Genomic DNA, 21,072 nt, shown 5'->3' on the forward strand with positions numbered 1-21,072 from the left:
ATGCAGTGCTTGTTCTGTTTGGAAAACAGTTTTTTGTTCTAGGGTTAGGTTTTGCATGAGCATGAGTAAGTGTTCTGGGATTCCCATTCTTTTCCATTTTATCTACAATTTGTTAAGATCCACACAGTAAAATGCCTTTGCATAGTCAATAAAGCACAGACAATAATTCTTTATAGAAATGTATGTATTTTTTTCTTTTGTAACTTTTTTTATTTATTTCTCCCCTTCTCACTTTCCTTCAGTGATATTATGTTTAATACAAACATTCCCATATGTTGTGTTTTATAAAATTAATCACCATTGGACTATGCTCACTATTATGTGGTCTTTTCAGTTCCCCATTGAATCCCATTTCCTTTATCCTCTCCCTCCAAATTGCACCAAATTGTGCAATCCTGTGATTCTGTCCCAATCCATCCTTATGTCTGCTCCCACCCTTTCCCCCTTGGATTCTCATACACATTTTACTAGTTGCCCTTCTATTTTTAAGATAATAGTCTTATGCAGTATTTGTCCTTATGGGACTGAGTTAGTTCACTCAACATAATACTCTCCAGTCTCTTCCAAGTTATATGGTCTTTTCAAAGTTGTTGCTACTGGGTGCTATGTAGTATTCCATCATGAGAATGTATCACAGTTTCTCAATTCATTTAGTTGTGCTGGAAATGCATTTACTTTTAACTTAGACATGATGTGTATAGAAATTTCTTTTCCACAATAAAATAAGAAAGAATTCATTCACTTATTACTTGTACCATTATTTCGCTTTAAAAATATTAGAAATAGCAGTGTAAAAGCCTACAAAAAGTGAAGTGGTTGTTGTTGTTGTTATGTGCCATTGAGTCGCTTGCGACTCATAGCGACCCTATGTACAACAGCTCTAAACTCTGCTCTGTCCTGGGCCAATCTCATTGTCTCCAACACACTCATCCTGATTGCCCCAGGCACCAAATCAATCCATCTCCCAAAGGGCCTTCCCCTCCTGCGCCTGCCCTCCACCCTCCCAAGCATGATGTCCCTCTCTAAAGACCGGTTTCTCCTTACAACATGACCGATGTATGTCAGGCGAAGCCTCAGAATCCTTGCCTCCAAGGAGCATCCTGCTTTAACCCTCTCCGGGATAAATCTGTTTGTTCTCATAGCAGTCCATGGCACCTTCAGCACTCTTCTCCAACACCAAGGCTCAAAAGCAGCAATTCTCTTTCTATCCTCCTTGGTCATTGTCCAGCTCTTTGCATTTTATAGGTTATATCTACATGATGGCATGATATAATGTATGATGTATAGCTAAAAAGAATAGCTTATATGAAAAGATTTCTAGGATTTATTAAGTTGTGAAATAAAGACAAAAATATATTTAGATTATGTTTTGTGGAAGGAACATGGGAGTCCAAAAAGATATATATATATAAATACACACACACACACACACATACATATATACATATATGCATGTATATATATATATGTGTGTGTGTGTGTACATATACATATATGTATCTCTATCTCTATCTCTATCTCTATCTCTATCTCTATCTCTATCTCTATCTCTATCTCTATCTCTCTTCTCTATCTCCATCTCTATCTCTATTTATATCTTTAGTTGTGCATAATGAATCAGAGAAAGGAAAATCAGTAAATAATGATATTGTTTACCCATGAAGTTGACAGTGAGTGTGGTAAATAGAATGGAGGATGAAGCTATACTTCACTAGAGAGATATAGAGAACATAATGTGTAGTTTCACCTTTAGTACTGGAAGAATATTTCATGTTATGTTGTTATGTGTCACTTGTGACTCGTAGTAACCCTGTGTACAACAACTCTGAACCCTGCTCTGTCTTGAGCCAATTTCACTGTATCTGACAATACCTTACCCCCATTACCCCAGTCACTGCAGGAATCCATCTTTTCCAGGGTCTTCTTCCTCTCTTGTCCTGTCCTTCCACCCTTCTTCAAGGACCAGTCTCTCCTGGCCATGTGCCCACAGTATGTGAGACAAAGCTTCAGAATCTTTGTCTCTAAGGAGCAGCCTGGTTTCCCCCTCTCCAGACTGAACATGTTTGTTCTCCTGACAGTCCATGGTATATTCAGCACTCTTTTCCAGCACCATATCTCAGAGGAGTTATAATCTTTTTAAAAAATTAACAAAAATAGAAAAGTAGAGGAGAATAGAAACAAATATCCTTCACTCATGTAAAATAAACAGTACAAGTAAACTGAAAAAGAAAGGCAACTAATCCAATTATATTTTGAATATGATTGTTTAATAAGAACATCATATGTTTCAATGTACAGACAATGATGTGAGCTTGAATTCTTACTTTACTTCATTGCCAATGTCTCTTTATTTATAATCAACCTGCTAGATCAAAGATTATCCCTGAACCACTGACTATGGCCCAAACCAAACCTCCTATTCATACAACAGAAAAATGTGTAGAAATAGGAGATAGGAAAATAATTCCATAGTTTTCAAAGAAGAAAGAGTAAATATCAGTCAAAATAGAGCCCCTCATCACTTCACAATTCTACTAGAATTAGCAATAGCTTATTTATGAATTTGGTAAGTCTGTGCAAATCACAAAACATTGTTATACTTTATAAATAAAGTTATTTCAGTAGCATGAAAAATTACTTTAGTAAAATATAATCAATGAGATGATATCTTTGTTTTTTAAGTTATCATGTCTAAGATTTTTCATCTATAGGAAAAGTTTCAAATAAATTCAATACGAGCCACTATTTTGAAAATATTCAGAGGCTACCATTTTTTCCCATCAATATATGATACTAATATTAAAACTGATTATGAGATTTATGTTGAAAGCATATACACTGTTGTTAGGTGCCATTGAGTCAAGTCATCATCGTGACCCTGTGAACAATAGATCAGATCCTAACCTTCCCCTGAACTGCACCATGCTCATGTCCTCCTGTGTTTGACTCCATCATTATAGTCACTGTGCCAATCATTCTTGTTGAGGGTCTTCCTCTCTTTCTCTGACCCTCCACCTTTCTCACCATGATGTCTTTTTTCCCCACAGACTAGCCCCTTTTGACAATGTGCCTTAATAAATATGAAAATGAACTCTTGCCCCATCAACATCTCCTAATGTGTGTTAGTGTACATGTGTTAGCATTGCCAAAATGCGATAGTGCTTCACATTGTCTTCTGCTTAGATACATTAAACCTACAAATTCTTGTATGTGTAATAAAGCACTCAGATTCAGAAAGCAAATAATGTAGAAACATATATTTTCCAAAACAAACAAAGGTGAAAAAAATACCCCAATACTTAAAGATACCAGTCTGCAGCCTAATTTATAATTGTTAAATTATTGCAAAAATAACTTATGTACAATAAAAGAGCATTGAAGTGAGAGGGCAAGTAACACGAGCATTGCAAACATCACCACCAAGTTCTCAGCACCTACATAGTGGTAATAATCACCCCCCATGTGTTATTTTATTTAATCCAAAATTGGTTCTGTCTCCTGCTGTTTTTCTGGTCTCCTTGGCTACCAGTTAGTAACTTCTGCCTTTGGTTGTGCAGTTGATATGTAGAGTTTCTAGTCTCCAGTCCTTGCTCCCCCGGTACTGGTGTTAGCATCGTATAACTTGACCCTTGCTCTTAAATAATTCAAAAGTGAAAAATACAGGTAGGTAAATCAAATAGTATAGTGCAATTGATAAGAAGGTTGAATGTGCCTTAGAAACACAGGAAAAGCTATGAATTGCTCTAAAATGTAGAAGAACCTTCACAGAAGAAAAGTTATAAGGAATGATGCTGGTCTAAAAATATCTTCCCCACTGATTCTTAAAATCCTTATAAGGTTCACTAGGCTGTGTGCAGCAACGAAGAGGGGTTCACAGAAGGAGGTCTTTAGTGAGAACCTCTCACGTCTCCCACCTGCTGACTTATCTGTAGTCTTACCACCTTACCTTCCCATCTCTCCACCCTCCAGGCTTAGTCCAGACCAATGAATACTCCCATATCTATCACCAGTCATGGTTCCATTTGTACCAAGTATTATGCAGTTTTATAAGGAAGATAAGACAATCACATATTATGCCAGTCATGACAGGGGTCCATTTTAACCTATAGATGAGAAAATTTGAGGATACTTCAGAAACAAGTCATTGCTTTTTGAATTCAATTTTTTCTCTGGACATTTATTTTCACTAAGGAGAGGAAATTTGTTTGAGAAATACAGAAAACCTTCACATGAAGACCTATTCCTTTCTATCTCTCCCTTCCTTTTTCTTTTTTTTTCCCCTCACCAGGCAGAGAGTGATTTGTATAGTGGTTGAAATAATAGCAACTTACCTGATGAAATACATGGTCAAAGCCCGTAGACATCATTGAGGAGTTAATGAAATTTCTGTGCCTGGAAGAGATTATTAGGCAACAACTGAGATTGGAAGAAGATTAAGGTACTGAATTGCTGACTGCACCAAAGGAAGGTGTCTAAAGTCAGCATTCATCATACCACATAGAAGATGAAATATTCAGGAGATAGAATTGGGTGATTTGTTCTATGCTCTCATGCCATGTGCTTTTGTGCCCTTCTTCAACCTAGATAGGTGAACATTTTTTACCCCCTCTGGCTCATTGCATTCTGTCACTGGTCCTGCTCCAAAACCTTACAAAGCCTCACAATGTTGATGCATGAGTATCTCTATTCTAGTATCTCTACAGTGCAATCCCATTCAACTATACATTCCCTTTCTTTACTGCATGAAACAGCGTTTCGTCCAGATTTCGCAGTACTTGCAAAGTGTATAAAATAAGTTGTACTCACTAACTCTTGTTTCCACATCTGTGTTTAAATTATCATTCTATTTGGAAACTTTACCTTTTATATTTGTCTTCAATAATATAATTGTAAACACGAGATTCTTTCCCTTAATTACAGTACTTGTTCATGCATTGCACTATCATAGGATATAGCAACAACAATGCATAACAGTGTTCATATATCTGTAAATCTGCAATATTGCCTACTCACATATGATCACAAAAAAGGTATTTTCCCAACAATCTTAAAAGATGTTTTAGTATTCACTAGACTTTACTAATGAATACATAATATTTATAATGTTGCCAAAATTGTATTAAACACTTTTTGTGTCCTGGAAATCTTATTTATTATAAAAAACAGAATGAGTTAAGAATGGTGATTATCACAAAGTTGAGGTAAAGGAGGCGAGGACAAAGAAAGGCTAAGTAACTTGCCCCAAATTGGAAAGCTGTTGTTGCTACAAGCCATCATGTTGGGTCTAACTTAAATCTGACTTTTAAGTGTGTTTTTAGAGACATCAAATCACATGGGAGGAGACTACCCATTTTTCTCTCATAAAGGTTGAAATAAAAGCAACCTGATGGATTTGAACTACATGCCTTTGGATTAGAAGTACAGTTTCTTACAACTAGGCCCTCAGAAGTCTTTAATTAAAATTAATAGAAATGAGAAACATTTTCTCTGTGATATTATGTTGTAAGGTGCCATGTCTTTTCTTTTGTATCATCTTCATCATATTTGATACATCTGAGCCCATTGCTGCAGTCAATCCATCTAGTTGAGGGTCTTTCTTTCATTGACTCTACCTTTTCAAATGTGATGTCACATTCCAAGTAAAACCTCTACGGGGAAAATGCCCAAAGTATATGAGATGAACCCTCATCATCCTTGTCTTCAAGGAGAGCTCTGGTTGCACTTTTTCCATGATATAGCTATTTGTGCTTTAGATGGTTCATGAAATATTCAGTGTTCTTCTCTAACATCACAGCTCAGATACATCAGTTCTTTTTCTGTCATCCTTATATATTGCCAACTCTCAGATGCATGGCAAGTGTTTGAAAGAATCATGTCCTTAATCAGGCACACCTTAGTCTTCAAACTGATATAATTGCTCCTCTGTTATTTGGAAGGTTCCCTGACTATAAACTTTCCCAATGAAATAAGTCTCCTGCTCTCCTGACCAAGGGTGTTGACTGTGGATTCTAATAAGATGCAAAAATTTACAATGACAGCCTTTTTTTCTTCTATCATACTACTTTCAGTCCAGCATAGAGGATTTTTGTCTTCCTGATGTTTAGATGTAATCCATATTGAAAGTGTAGTCTTTGATCTTCTCAAACAAGCATTTCAAGTCCTCATTTTCAGTAGACAATATTATGTCATCTGCATAATCTAAGTTGTTGATGATCTTCCTCCAATCCTGATGCCATAATCTTCATAGAGTCCAATTTCTTTTTTGTTATTTTACTGGTTTTTGTGTGTGCACCATCAAATTAGATCTGACTAGTGCAGGAGGAGATTGCCCTTCCTTCTCCAGCACAGCATCTGGTGGATTAGAACCTGTACCTCTGGGACTACAGTGCAGCTTCTTGCCACTACACTACCAGAGCTCCCCCAAGTCCAATTTCTTGAATTGACTTGTTCGGTGTACAGATTGAAGAGGTATGGAGAAAGGATACAACCCTGACAGAAACTTTTCTTCATTTTATACCATTTGGTTTTATGCTTTCTCTGTTTGTACACCACCTTTTGGTTCTAGGTATAGGTTTCTCATGAGCATAATTATGTGTTCAGGAATTCTAATTCTTCTCAATGTTAACCACAGTCAATGGTGACCTACACAGTCAAATACTTGGTTTTTTTCCCGTGTGTCAACAACCCTTAGACTCTTACTCCTGCATAGCTACTGTTTGCTCCCCAAGATCAACGTTCACAAATCTCAATGCTACCCAGTCAGTTCCTACTCACAGCAACCCTCTATTGAGTTTCCTAGTAAAACTGTGTAAATTAAAACAGGAGGAGACTGCCTGTCTTCCTCCCCTGGAGCTTCTGATGGATTCAAAAGTCCAGAGCAGCACACCATTTGGATTAACAGTGCAATTCAATAAAGAATATGCCACCAGAGCTCCCCAAAATTTGTCGTACCTTGAATTCCTGAGAGGTCTCCTCTCCAAAGCAGAGATAATGGGAAAAAAAAAGTTGAGAAGGGCTGTTTGTCTTTCTTTAATTCCAGTCACAGTAGGGTAAAATCAATTGTTCAAAACTTGATTTTTTTTTTTAAACTTGTTTGTGCAGTAAAATGCTTTGGATGCAGATTAACTTCCCTCGCTCAATAATACCTAATTGATTCACCTACCTTGAAGCAGAAGTTTGCAAGGCCTTTGATAAATAGATTGAAAAGCTTTATCTGCTCCATAGCTGCCTCTGTAAGCAATAGCTCAACTAAGACAATGAATCCTGAGGATCCTCCAATGATAAAGAGCTGGGTTCACAAAGTTTCTCCTCTTCTACTAGTAGCGCACTCATTATATTCAGTGGCCTGAATAGAAGAAACAACAATAAAAATAAAGGATTTGGGGAAATTATTACAGTAATAAGTCAGAATATTACAATGTTGCACATAGATGGACTGTGCTCATAAATGTCACAATGTCATATTTACCTACCAAGACAAACATACCAGCAAGGTTTACTAGTCAAAGTATAAGGACCTAGGAACTGAGGCTCAAAGAGTTTAAGTAACTTACTTGTCCATAAAAGCACAGTTAGTAGGAAGCATCTTTTGTGGGAAAACAATGTTGTGAAACTTTGTTTTTTGGTTTTTTTAAATATTGTGAGACTTTGTAAATACATCAATATAAAATTTTTAAAAACCCACACCCAATTAGAAAATGATTCAGCTAAAATACTAACTTAGATTTATCTCCTACCTAATTCCATAGATTTAGGAAGTATCTCTAAAAAGATTGAAATCCAGCACTTTTCAAAGCAGAGATTTAAAAATGAGACCAACCTCAAAGGTAGATTGTAGTAGAATTGATGCTCAACAACAAAACTCATTCTTTCCAGAATAGGAAATAGAATAGGCCTGAAGAAGAGCAGCATATCCTCTCCCCAGAGGTATGTGACAAAGGTGGCACTGAAGTGTAGGATGCGCAGTAGAAGGGACCTTTGATCACTGAACAAAGCAGTTATTCTCACAAGAAAGGATGCTGGAACAATCAGCCCCTGCCCCTGGCCCCAGGAACAGGCAGCAGCCTCAGGGCCTGTCTCCAGTACAAAGGTGAACACCAGGTTTCCTCTCCCAACTTGGCTGTATAGTTCCTATTTGATCACCAAATGGATGCACCTCCTGCAAAGAGAAAAGGCATCTTGTAGACCTTGCTCGCAGTTGTTCTTATGGCTGTCTCTGCTCAGGCCCATTGCCCATATTTTCCTGCTGTGTTTTTCTCCACTATTGTGTGTACACACTTGCACACAGTACAGAGTTTTGCCCATAAACTTGTATGCATATCAGAGGTAGTGCTTATTGAAGAGGTTGCAACCTAGCAACTTCTTTTGAACTTTGTTTTGAATCAGTACCTGTTACACAATATTTCACAGTGTTTTAACTTTTAAAAAACAACAACAAAACAATTCATATGTATGGGACAATGGACATGAGACAAGAGACTAAGAATTAAATATAGAAGTAGCCAACCTAAGCTTAGCAATCAGTAGATCAAAATAACATCTCAGAATCAACAATCAGGTACTATAACCTAACTTTATTATGTGTATCTTCCACAAAGAACTGAAAATCTTACTGTGAATTTGCTGCTCAATCAGCCACATGAGATGGCAAATGATTTCTGCTTAATATTTCTTCTATTCTGATCTCCCGGGAGCTCTGGCAGTCTGGTGGCAAGACATTGTGTTGCAATCTTGAAGGCATGTGGTTCGAGTCTACTGGCTGGTCAATAGGAGAAAGGTGGGCAATCTCTTCTTGTGTGATTAACTGCCTGTGAAAACCCAACATAGGGTCAGCTGTGGATCAGTTCTGACTCAATGGTACACAACAATAACTCTGATCTCCAGTATGAGGTTTTCCTGCAATCTCATTTAGCCTGTATTGCTGGTTTGGGTATTGTTTTGTTTTGTTTCCAACCAGCCATCTCCTAAGAACCTAAAACTACTTCAGACTGCTCTCAATTGACTCATCAGGCTTTAAAATTCCTCACTGCCTTTGAGTCAGAACCAACTCATAGGTGATTTTCCATTGTATTTTGGAAGCTGTGAATCATGAAGGAGAAGACTGTTGATCTTTCTTTTTTGGAGTTGCTGGTGCATTCAAACTGCCAGAGAGGCATGACCTTTGTGTGAACAATACAACTCCCTATGTACCACACGCTACAGCTTCAGTAAATTAGGCAGGAAAGATGAAATAAATTCTCTCTCAATAAGCCCAAACAAAACCCTCTCTGCTGTGTCAGTTTTCTTTATTTGAAGGAGAACATTTGACATTATTATTAAAAACTATCTTTGAAACCCTGTACTTTAGGATATACTAACTGAACACATGGCCTCACTCTTGACACTATGTGAATACTTTACCAAATCATGTGTTAATTAATTAGTTCAACTCATCAGTGTCTGGGAGGATATCATCTAAGAAATGCAAAGTTGGATGTTGTTTTAGTAGAAAGCAATCATGCATGCTACCCAATAGAAATAGCTGTTGAATATTGAGCTGATTCTGAAATGCTATGGCCAACAGCCAATTCATAGAAACTTCCCTTCTGATTTGTATCCACCTTGCTGGCAAAGCTCTCTTATTCTGCACATATAGCATGAATAGCTTAAAAGAAAAATTGCTTCTCAAAACAAAGTTGTGGTCTGCTTCATTTACACTTCCATGCTCCGTCACCTAGAAGGGACTAGAAGTCCAGTTCTGTGCTCCCTTTTGTAAGTGCCCTTTCTGTGCTGTGCAAATATTGTGCCTTTCCCCTTTCTATGTATGTCCACATCCTGGTTTCAGATAAGATGAATACATAAGACTACCAATCATATAAAAAGGTTTCTCATCTAAGAAGCTAAAAACCCAAATATATGAACACTTCATATTCTTTATCACCTTGGTATAACTGGACCTTCAAGAGCTTGTATATAAATCTTTCCATACATATAACCTTGAGTTTTGGGTTTAGCTAGTATGCAGACTGTCCAATTCAACCACTCTTTATCTATCATCTATCTATCTATCTATCTATCTATCTATCTATCTATCTATCTATCATCTATCTATTTTCTTTTTTATAGCATGTGGGAATAACTAGTTTTTAGTTATTTTTAGTAACTGGTTTTTCTCCTATAATGGGATAAAAGGTGAATTGAGATAGAAGCAAAGCCATATTAATAGATTAAGAAAATAAAGGTCTTCACATAAAGGGACACAGTGTTCCAGTTTATGAAGAATGTGAGAAAGAAGGATTAATGGCAATCAGTAGAGAGGAGCTAGAACTGCCTTTTACCACACTGTACACTTTTTCAGTGGGATATTTCATTTCTATCTGTATTACTCTCTTTCCTGCTGGAAACTACTTACTGAAGATATCCTTTTTTATATGTTTATTTACATAATTTTTTTCTCGAAGATTTTCTTACAATCTTGTGATAGAAATACTGATACGGCTACACTTCCTGATGATTCCCGAGTCTTTGTCCTCGTCTGTTTTGTCCAAAAGCCTCTCGTGGTAGCCTGGGTATCTCTGAAAACCTCTCAACAGTCAAACCCTGGCCCCTTTCTTATTGTGACTGAAGTTTGTTTCTCTATAAAAATTCTATTCAAGCAGAACAATGATGCACTGCAAACCTACCCCAGCTAAATTGCAAGATGATGACAGCAAATTCTTGTCGGTTACAACTTACCAAGTTTTCTGATGTAGCAATGAGCTGGAAGTTTGTGCAACAATGACCTCTTGCTAAAAAAGAAAGAAAGAAAAAAAAAAAGAAATAATATAATATCAGCCCAGCACAAAAAGACTGAGCATTTACTGTGACATTTGAATCCACTTACGTACCATAAAATGTCTCTTTTGGAAATACTTGACTGCATATACAAAGAGTTCAAAATTCTGATTAGAGACTAGAGCACAGATGTAGCAAATAAAGCTGCTTTCACCACACAACAGGGGTATCATATCTTATATGCAAATCAGTTGTGCTGCCAGTCTTAAAATGGAACAGAACAAACACAACCTACAATTCAGATGTCTTGGGTAGTCATAATACACTGCTATGTCACTGACTTACATAAGTACTGTACTGTTTATTAGTGATTTAATGTGAACTTTCCTTATTTAGAAAAAAAATGTCCACTGTATGACAATATATATTTTGAGTAGTGGACAGCAACTTTCAATCTCCGTTTATCATACGTGTGTATTTAGTGTTGTAGTATTCTCGGTTTCATTTTATTTAAAAACATCATTGTGAAGAACATCATGAATCTCAAGTGCAGTAAAGGAGGGCTGGTAGTCCAGCAGTGAGAGGCAAAGTATGGATTAGGAAAGAAAACAAAGGGTCTTTTAACAACAACGGAATAGAAAAACAATGAATTCTGTTACTTGAAATTTAGACATGTTCTCACAACATCCAAAATCATAGAACATCATGTTTTACCAAATATATCATGAACAATAAGTGATTCCTAAAGTTATTTGGTTTCTACAAGAAGGTTCTTGAGGGCAGTTAACAGTTTCCTTTTAGTAGTGAAACAGTTCAAGAGGTGACCAAGTAAATAATATAATTGTGGATGTTGTGTTGTTGTTGATTGCCTTTGAGTTGAGCATGACTCATAGCGACCCTATGAACAAAACGCCTGAAGCCCCTCTACAACTACAGGCATTTATCAAAGTTCACAGGGTTTCCAGAGGCATGTTATTTAGGAAGTGGATGCCACTCCTGCTTCCAAACCTGTCATAGTATGTTATGTGCCATTTAGTCACCTGCAATGTATAACGACTCTATTTACAGCAACTCTGAACCTTCCCTGTCCTGAGCCATTTTCACTAATACCGACACACCAAGCCCTATTGCCCCAGTTACAGTATAAATCCATCTCGTCCAGGGTCTCCATCTCCTGCACTGTCCATCTACCCTTCCAAGCATGATGTCCTTCTCCAGGGACCGATGTCTCTTGGCTACATGCCCAAAGTAAGTGAGGCAGAGTTTTATAATCCTAGCCTCCAAGAAGAGACTTTGATTCACCCTCTCCAAGACAGACCTATTTGTTTTCTTGGTACTCCACGGTTTGTTCTAGACTCTTCTCCAGCACCACATCTCAAAGGCATCAATTCTTCATTTGTCATCTTTAGTCATTGTCCAACTCTCTGAAGCATAACAAGTAATTGAAAAGATCAAGGACTGGATATCATTAGACTGATATCATTGCTCTTCAGCACTCTGGAGAGGTCCATGACAGCAGATTTTCCCAATGCAATTCATCTTTTGATTTCCTGACTGCGTGTGTTAAGAGTATTGATTCTGGATCTGAGTAAGATGTAATTGCTAACAACCTCAGTCTCTTCTCCATCTAATATGGTGCTGCCAATTGGCCTAGTGGTGAGAATCTTTGTCTTCTTGATGTTGAACTTCAATCGATATTGAAGACTACAGTCCTTGACCTTTTACAACAAGTGCTTCAGATCTTCTTCAGTTTCAGCAATCTAAGTTGTATCATTTGTATATTGTAGATGTTAGCCTTCCTCCAGTCTTAATGCCACACTCCTCCTCATAAACCCTTGCTTCCCAAATGATCTGCTCTGCAAAAAGATTGCAAAGGTACAGGGACAGAATGCATTCCTGAAGCACTCCTTTCCTGATTTTAAACTATGCAGTGTTTCCTTGTTCTGTCCAAAGGACTGCTTCTTAGTCGAAGTGTAGGTTTCATATAAGCACAATCAAGTGTTCCGACATTTACGTTTTCCTCATGGCTAGTCATAATTTATTGTCAAATGCCTTTGCATAGTCAATGAAACACAGATAGACATTCTTCTAGTACTCTCTGCTCTCTGCCAATATTCATCTGATGTTGGCAATAATGTCCCTAGTGCCACAACCTCTTCTAAATCCAGCCTGTATTTCTCTGTCAATGTAATGTTCAAGTCTCTTCTGGATAATCTTCAGAAGAATTTTGCTAGTGTGTGATATTAGTGATGTTGATCAATTATTTCCACACTGTTGGGTCGCCTTTTTTCTTCTAGTACGTTGACCAAGAGCTGTCCTCCAGATTTCTTGGTACAACTTGGAGAGCAAATGCAGGGCAGCATCTGTTGGCTGAAATACATCAATTGGTATTCCATCAATTTCTGGGGCTTTATTTTTTCCAAGTTCTTCAGAGAAACCTGTACTTCTTTCTCCATCACCATTGTCTCTTGTTCATATGTTGTTTCTTGAAATTCTCCTGTCAGTCAATTATTTTATCACCCTCTATTAACTGTGAATACTTTTATAAAATGTGAGTCATTGATATACCATGGCTGTGATTATGCTACAATTGTTACAGAAAAGCATAGTATTTTTTGAGCCCTTTTGTGCCTTCAAATGGGACAATGGAAATTATAATAAATGCATATGTGTTACAAATACAAGCATGGCCCTTTTCTTAATTACTGTGTGGATTTGATCAGTTTGTGTTTGTTGATGATTATTATCATGCATGTAAGTCAGAGTGTGTTTGTAAATGACATATTCTGACCAAGAAATCTTGAAAACAGAAAAGCTAAGCTTATGAACAGTTGAATTATGATCATTATTAACACATATTGGACATTCTTTGTGTACTAGGACCAGCAGCGGTAATAAATAATGTGTTATTGTTGATTATGGTAGGTGTCATTAAATTTACTACCCTAAGTCATAGAAACACTATGTACAACAGATGGAAATCTTGCCCTATTTTGGGCCATACTCACAATCTGTCACTCTTAAATCCACTTGTTAGAGTGCCTGTGTCAATCCATCTTTTTGAGGATCTTCTTCTCTTTTGCTGACCTTCTTCTTTCCCCAACATGATATCTTTTTTAAAAGACTAATGTCCCCTGAGAACATGCCCAAAGCATGCAAGACAAAGTTTCACCAATCTTGCCTCTAAGGTAGTCATACTTCCTCCACTTTTCCCAAGACAGATTTGTTTGTTCTCTTGACAGTGCATATTCAGCACTCTTTGTCAATACTACAAAACAAAAGCGTCAATTCTTCTCAAACTAAATTCATTGTCATTTGAGTTAGAAGAGACTCATACTGAGGCTACAGCAAATTTTTGGGAAGCTATAAGTTACACAGTAGAAGACTGCTCATCTTTTACCCTTCAAGGTGCTAGTGGATTCACTATGGTCTACGACACCAGACTTACCTTAGATTCATCTTTAATCTTTAGAAGACAGAAATAGACTATCTTTTTCTGGAAAAGCAGCATGCTTGCTGAACAGTTGAAAACCTTACGGCTTGGATCAGGGGTAACTTAGTCTTTAAAAGTGACATAAATAGTTTTAATTAATTAAAAGTTGAAAAGGATTGTTATAACATGTCCAGAGGAGGAAAAAGCACCAATATCTAAAGGCAGAGTCTATCATGTTGTAGTTAGTGGTGGGGATTACACTGTTTACATATTTACCGCAGAACTGATTTCTTTTTAAAGAAGATTTTCATTTGTTTGTGAGAAATGTAAGTTTTCCAAACAAACTTTCATACCAATATAGACATTAATTTAGAATATTATAACGATAATAAGAATACAAATGATTAACAAATGGTGCTGACAAAATTGGAAAAATATCTGCAGAAGACTCAAGCAAGATTCACACCTCACTCCATATACAAAAACCAACTCAAGGTGGATCATGGATCTAGGACTAAAACCAAGGACTATAAACTTCATTAAAGAAAAGCTTGGAAGAATTCTAGTAGTCCTAATCCAGAACATAAACAGTCTCCCAAGTATCCTGAAAAATCTACAACCAGGAGAAGATAAAATAGACGAATGGGACCATCTAAGAATCAAATCCCTATGCACATCCAAAAACTTCTCCAACAGGGTAAAAAGGGAAACCACAGACTGGGAAAAACTGGTAATGACATGTCAGATAAGGGACTTATATGTAGAATTTATAAAATACTTGAGCACCACAACAAGATAAATGTAAATAATCCAATTGAAAAATGGGCACAGGATATGAATAGATACTTCACCAAAGAAGACATTCAGATGGCCAATAATCACATGAAGAAATGTTCAAAATCCCTAGCTCTAAGAGAGATGCAAATCAAAACAACTATGAGATATTATCTCATCCCAGTCAGAATAGCAAAATTTAACAGAACAGCATGCAACAAATGCTGACGAGGTTATGGAGAAACTGGAACCCTTATTCACTGTTGGTGGGAATGTAAAATCGTGCAACTACTGTGGAAGGTGGTATGGCGCTTTCTCAAAAAGTTGCAAATAGAGATACCGTTTGACCCAGCAATTCCAAAACTGGGAATATATCCCAAAGAGACCATAACTGACATCCAAGCAGATATATGCACACCCATGTTTACTGCAGCTCTGTTCACAATAGCAAGGAGTTGGAAACAACCCAGGTGTCCATCAAAAAATGAATGGATAGAGAAGCTGTGGTATATTCACACTATGCTGCACTGAAAAACAAGGAACTCATTCAATATTATTCAAAATGGGTGAGCCTGGAGGACATTATGCTGAGTGAAATCTCTCAGTCGCAAAATGACAAATATTGCATGGTGCCACTTCTGTAAAATAGAACTGATATCACGGTGGGGGTAAGACTGAGAAAAACTGGATAAATTGTGTATACTGCACTTAAAAGCGATGTATGATAGGGTATTACGGTTATCATAAGAGTCCACAATTAAGGTTGCATAGTGGAATGTACTTGAGGCAGTGAGAGGGAAGCGGGAGGATTGTGTACCAGGTAGGGAGTCTTTCTTTTACTTTTGAAAGAGAGGAGTGAACTGGGGGGCGGGGGGAGAGGGCTGGGCAGGTAGAGACGTGCAGCTATGAATGAATGAAGGGAAATACAAATTCTCTGTAAATGTTCATTAAAATTATATATAAAAAAAGAATACAAAAGAATCTGAACATGTTTTTTTCATTCTGTAATATACTTTCCTCTTAGTCTTGTTTTCATAGAACCTCTCAGCATGAATTTTTGCTTTTATCCAGCCTGGCTTTTTCTTAGTCATATTACCATCTTCCATATACACTCAGGCACCATGCTAAGGCATCACATCAAGTACCTCTAATCCTCCTCAGAAGAGCCACATAATTTTAGCATTATCACAATCATATAAGTGGAGCAGCTGAGTCTCAGAGGATATGTAATATGCCAAAGTTTATAGGACTGATAAATAGCAAAAGATAAAGTTTAATTCAGAATTCTATTATTCTCAAGCATGTGTGTTTTTGTATTTACTGTCTTTTAAATTGGAGATCAGGTTTCCGAAAAGATACTAAGTGAGTTTCCATATTTTGTTTATTTAATTGTGAATTCCTAACCATATTTCCCAGAAGTCTAGAAGGACAGTTTACTCTGCAGATCTAGAAGCATAGGAAAGGAAGACCAAGGATTAAGTAAGAGTCTTATTCTTAAAGGAACTTGTAAATTGGGCCATTTACCCAGTTTCTCTATGTGCATGAGAGTAATATAATTGTCTAAGGTAGAATCCGTATTGGTTTGACTGAAAAGTCAGCTGGTAGACAGAAGTCCAGGTAGAATAAGTGATGTGTATACTTGCAGAAATCGCATCATGTTTGACACAGGTTTGTACATATTGATTATGGTGGGGATGTCTCCTGTGCCTGTACCATGTACCTCATGTAGCATGAGGGTGACATTAAGGTAAACTGCTATCTATATTTGATCATTTGGTTTTGTGAAAACATACCAGAGAAATACATTTGACATTTTGTTGAAAAGAACTTGCAAACCTCCAGAAATAGAAAGTTATGCTGAAGAGACCTGTGCACAGGTTTGTTTTCTTGGAAAAAGAAAGAACTGGGAGAAAAGTAAGATGTTGAGAAAGGAAATCCAAACAGAAGCATCACGACACTTCAGTTATTGCAAATTTGGGAAGGCTGGAACAGACCTCCAGGGAAAGGCTTTGGAGCCTTTCCAATTCTGTGCCTTTTTCTAGTCATCAAGTGATGGAGATTTGTTGAACATGACACCTGGCTGATCTGCATTATGGATTTGAATGGAGAGACAAAAGAGGGAGCTAATTGTTTTCTATGCATTCAAGTTTAATTTGGTACACTTTTAATTAGGACTCTGATGGGACTGGGAATCAGTTATTTCTGCACAGGCAGCTCCTGACAGCAGGTGACTGTGTAGAGGAAAGGGATTATTATGGAAGTCACTCAGGTCACGTTGGCATCAATGTTACAGTGACAGAGGATGTACTGTGAAATGTCACCCCTGATGGCAACTGTGACCCTCTCAAGATCAAAAGCACCCAGCAGGGTGTGATAGATCAGGACTTAGCCCACGTATAAAAAGAAGCTTGGTTCAAAATATACAGAAGAGTCCACAAGCATAATCTTCCCTCAGAAGGGAAATTTCATTTATCACACACTACAGTAATAGTGGAATGGGAGAATCTTGGTGACAGTATAGATGACATGTTTGACAGCTAACCAAAAGATTGTAAGTTCAAATCCACCAGCTACTCTGCTTCCATAAAAGTTTAAAACCTTGGGAACCTTGTGCAACAATTATACTTTGTCCTAAAATATAGTTGTAAGTTGGAATTGACTCACTGGGAATAACTTAGTTTTATTTATTTGCCTTAGTTTTTGGTTTGGAGAAAGTTGTACAGGCAGTATATTTCTTAGCAATTATCCCTCTTGTCCCATGTCATTTTTATATAAATCAATAAAAGTTGAATAGTGCATATGGCTTTCTCAAACTTACACAACTAACTACCAAAAACAGGCATCACAATCATGTCTCATTCCCAAGATGAGATTTTTGTCTTTATCTTTTCAGTTTTACACTCCAACCCCTAACTCATTCTGTCTTTCTGGTCTTCCATTAAATTTTTTTAAATTCACTCCTGGGGAAAAAAGAATATGTATTTTTCACTCCTAGAAAGAAAATAAGTGTGAACTATATAAAACCAATATTTGTGTATATGCATTCTTTTTTAATAGCTAAAAATTATATTTTATATAAGATTTTGTATTCAGTTATTCAAGTACTTACATAACACATCCTTGTAAACTTTTTGTGAGCACGTATATTCGAGGGAACAGTAAATGATGCAAAGCCACTCACTTCGAGCTACCAGTCTCTGTCTACAAAATGTGATATGTTAGTGGATCTTTGGAGCTTTTGTAGGCAACACTGTGCTGAATCTTTACTCCAAAGTCAAAAGGGCTGTTCTAGTATAAAACAAATATACTTAAAAAAATAGTGTCAAATAGAAGTTGGACAGTATGATTCTTAAACATGATATGAAAATTACAACCGCACTATGAAAATAGTTTACTATTGACTTACTAATGTTTGAATAATATTCTTTCATGCAGAATATGATGTGATGATCTATGTGATGAAGGCTGTTACTAGTAGATTTGTCTCTATATTCCTTTTAATGGCCAGAATGACTCTTTCAAGTTCAACAGTGAGTCCTTCTAACCCCTTTCTCTCCATCATCATGTGTGGACTACTGCAATATCCCCTAACTTATTTTACATTTTATCCTTGCTCCTCTTTAGAGTCTCCTATAGCATATATGATACTATATTTAACTTTGTGAAATTGTGAAACAAAACATGTATAAAGACCCCTTCCCATCAAATGGATTCTGACACACAGTGACTATTTAGGGAGGAGTAGAAATGGGAGCTGTACCAGCCAATCCATAAGCAATAATGTTGCTAATCCAAAAGGCTCTTGTGGGCCAAGATCACTAGCTATTGTTCCAAAGGAAGATGAACAATCAATCTCCTCGTGTGTGGTCTACAATTCAGAAACTCTTTGGAGAGCCAGCTATGAGTTGGTACTGACTTAACAACGAGTCTGTTTATTTGATTTTGGTGAGAAATGCTCCATAGGATTTCCAAGACTGTAACTCTTTATGGAAGCAAATTGTCTTGTCTTTGTACATAGAACTACTTAGTTTGAATGTTAGTGTCAAAATCTTTACAATGCTATCAAGTTTGCTATTACACAGCAAGCATCAATAAATCCAATATTAAGATTTAAATAGAGAGAAATCAAGAAGTTAAAAAGTTGGACAGAATATTTCAAAGGACAGCTTATAAGGACAAAGAAAAACATTATAGTAAAATGTGAAAAGAATTAGATTCAGAATATCAAAGGGGAAGAACTCGGTATTTCTCAAATGGAAGGAAATGAACAAATTCAAGTTTCTAGTTGCAATACATAAAGATTCTATGAGCAAAACATTGAATGATCCAGAATGTATTAAAAGACGATAAAAGGAATATACTAAATAAAATAATAATAAAAATGAATTGGCTGACCACAACCATTTCAGAAAGTAGCATCAGATCAAGAACTAATGATGATAACAGAGGAAGTTCAAGCTGCCCTGAAGGAATTGACAAAAAATAAGGCACCAGGAATTGATGGAATACCAATTGACACATTTCAACAAGCAGATGTAGCCATAAATGTCCCAAAAATCTGGAAAACAGCTTCCTGGCCAACTGACCTGAAGAGATTCATATTTATTCCCAATCCTCAAAATGATAGTCAGAAAAAAAAGAAAAAATGGTAATCAGAATGTGGAGGTTATTGAACAGTATCCCTATTAAAATATGCAAGCAGATCTTACTGCAGATTATCTAAAAATTCCCAGAACAGTACATCCACAGGGAGCTGCCAAAAATGCAAGCTGGATTTAGAAGAGGCTTGGCACTAGGTATATCATTGTTGTTGTCAGATGATCTTGGCTGAAAACAAAAGGATGTCTTTTTTGTGCCCCATTGATTATGCAAGGACATTTGACTGTGTAGATCACAACAAATTGTGGCTAATGTCGAGAATAATGGAAATCCTGGAACAATTGATTGTGCTTATGCAAAACCTATACCTAGACCAGGAAGTTGTTTTGCAAATAGAGCAGGGACCCCTACTGCATGGTTCAAAATCAAGAAATGAGTGTGTCAGGGACTTATCCTTTGTCCATACCTTTTCATTCTTTGTGCTGAACACATCTATTAGAAGACTGGATTTATAAAGAAATTTGGTATTCAGGATTGGAGGAAGACTCATCAACATCCAACGTTATGCAAATGATACAACCTTGGTTGCAGAAATTGAGGAGGACTAGAAGAGTTTGTTGCAGAAGATCAAGGACTGCAGTTTTCAATATGGATTGTATCTCAGCATCAAAAGAACAAAGATCCTTACCACCAAGCCAAAAGGCAGCATCATGATAGATGAGAAGAGATTGAGATTGTTAACAATTTCATCTTGCTTAGGTCCACAATTAATACCCTTGGCTTCAGCCATCAGGAAATCAAAGACAAGCTGCATTGGCAAAATCTGCTGTCAAGAACCTCTCCAGAGTGCTGATGAGCAACAGTGCCAATCTAGAGACTCAGGTGCACCTAATCCAGGCTACGGTCTTCTCACTTGCTTACTATACATCTGAGAGCTGGACAAGAAATAAAGATGACAGAACTGAAGCCTTTTAGTTGTACCTGAAAATAGTACTGAACTTCCCTGGACTGCCAAGAGAACAGATAAGTCTCTCCTGGAAAGAGAAAGGCCAGTTTGTTCTTTGGAAGTGAGAAATTTGAAGCTCTCTCTCACATACTTTCAATATATTGCCAGGAGAGATTAACCCTTGCAGAATGACACCATGCTTAGAAAGGTAGAGGATCAGCTCAGGAGAAGAAGATCTTGGATGAGATGGATTGACACAGTGACTGTGGCATTGGGATCAGTTGTCAGGTGTGTCAAAGTCAGTGGTGTTGACTCAGATTAGAGCAAGATTCAGAGTCATTGACCATAGGGATGCTAAGAGTAGGAGTCAACTCAATGGCATATAACAACAACAATAAGACTGAAAAAGGAAATTTACCATCCATACAAAAAGGCTTTCAATGTTCATAGCTGATTCTAATTAAAATTCCTCCCTTTTATAAAAAAAAAATCTAAATTTAGGGTGACCTCTTCTGTTCCATATGTTTATGTGTGTTTGAAGAATTTGGTCACTGAATTGTCTCATTTG

This window comes from Elephantulus edwardii, unplaced genomic scaffold (assembly GCF_000299155.1).
Source record: "Elephantulus edwardii isolate Elephantulus edwardi_28Jun2011 unplaced genomic scaffold, EleEdw1.0 scaffold00092, whole genome shotgun sequence".
Classification (NCBI taxonomy): Eukaryota; Metazoa; Chordata; class Mammalia; order Macroscelidea; family Macroscelididae; genus Elephantulus; species Elephantulus edwardii.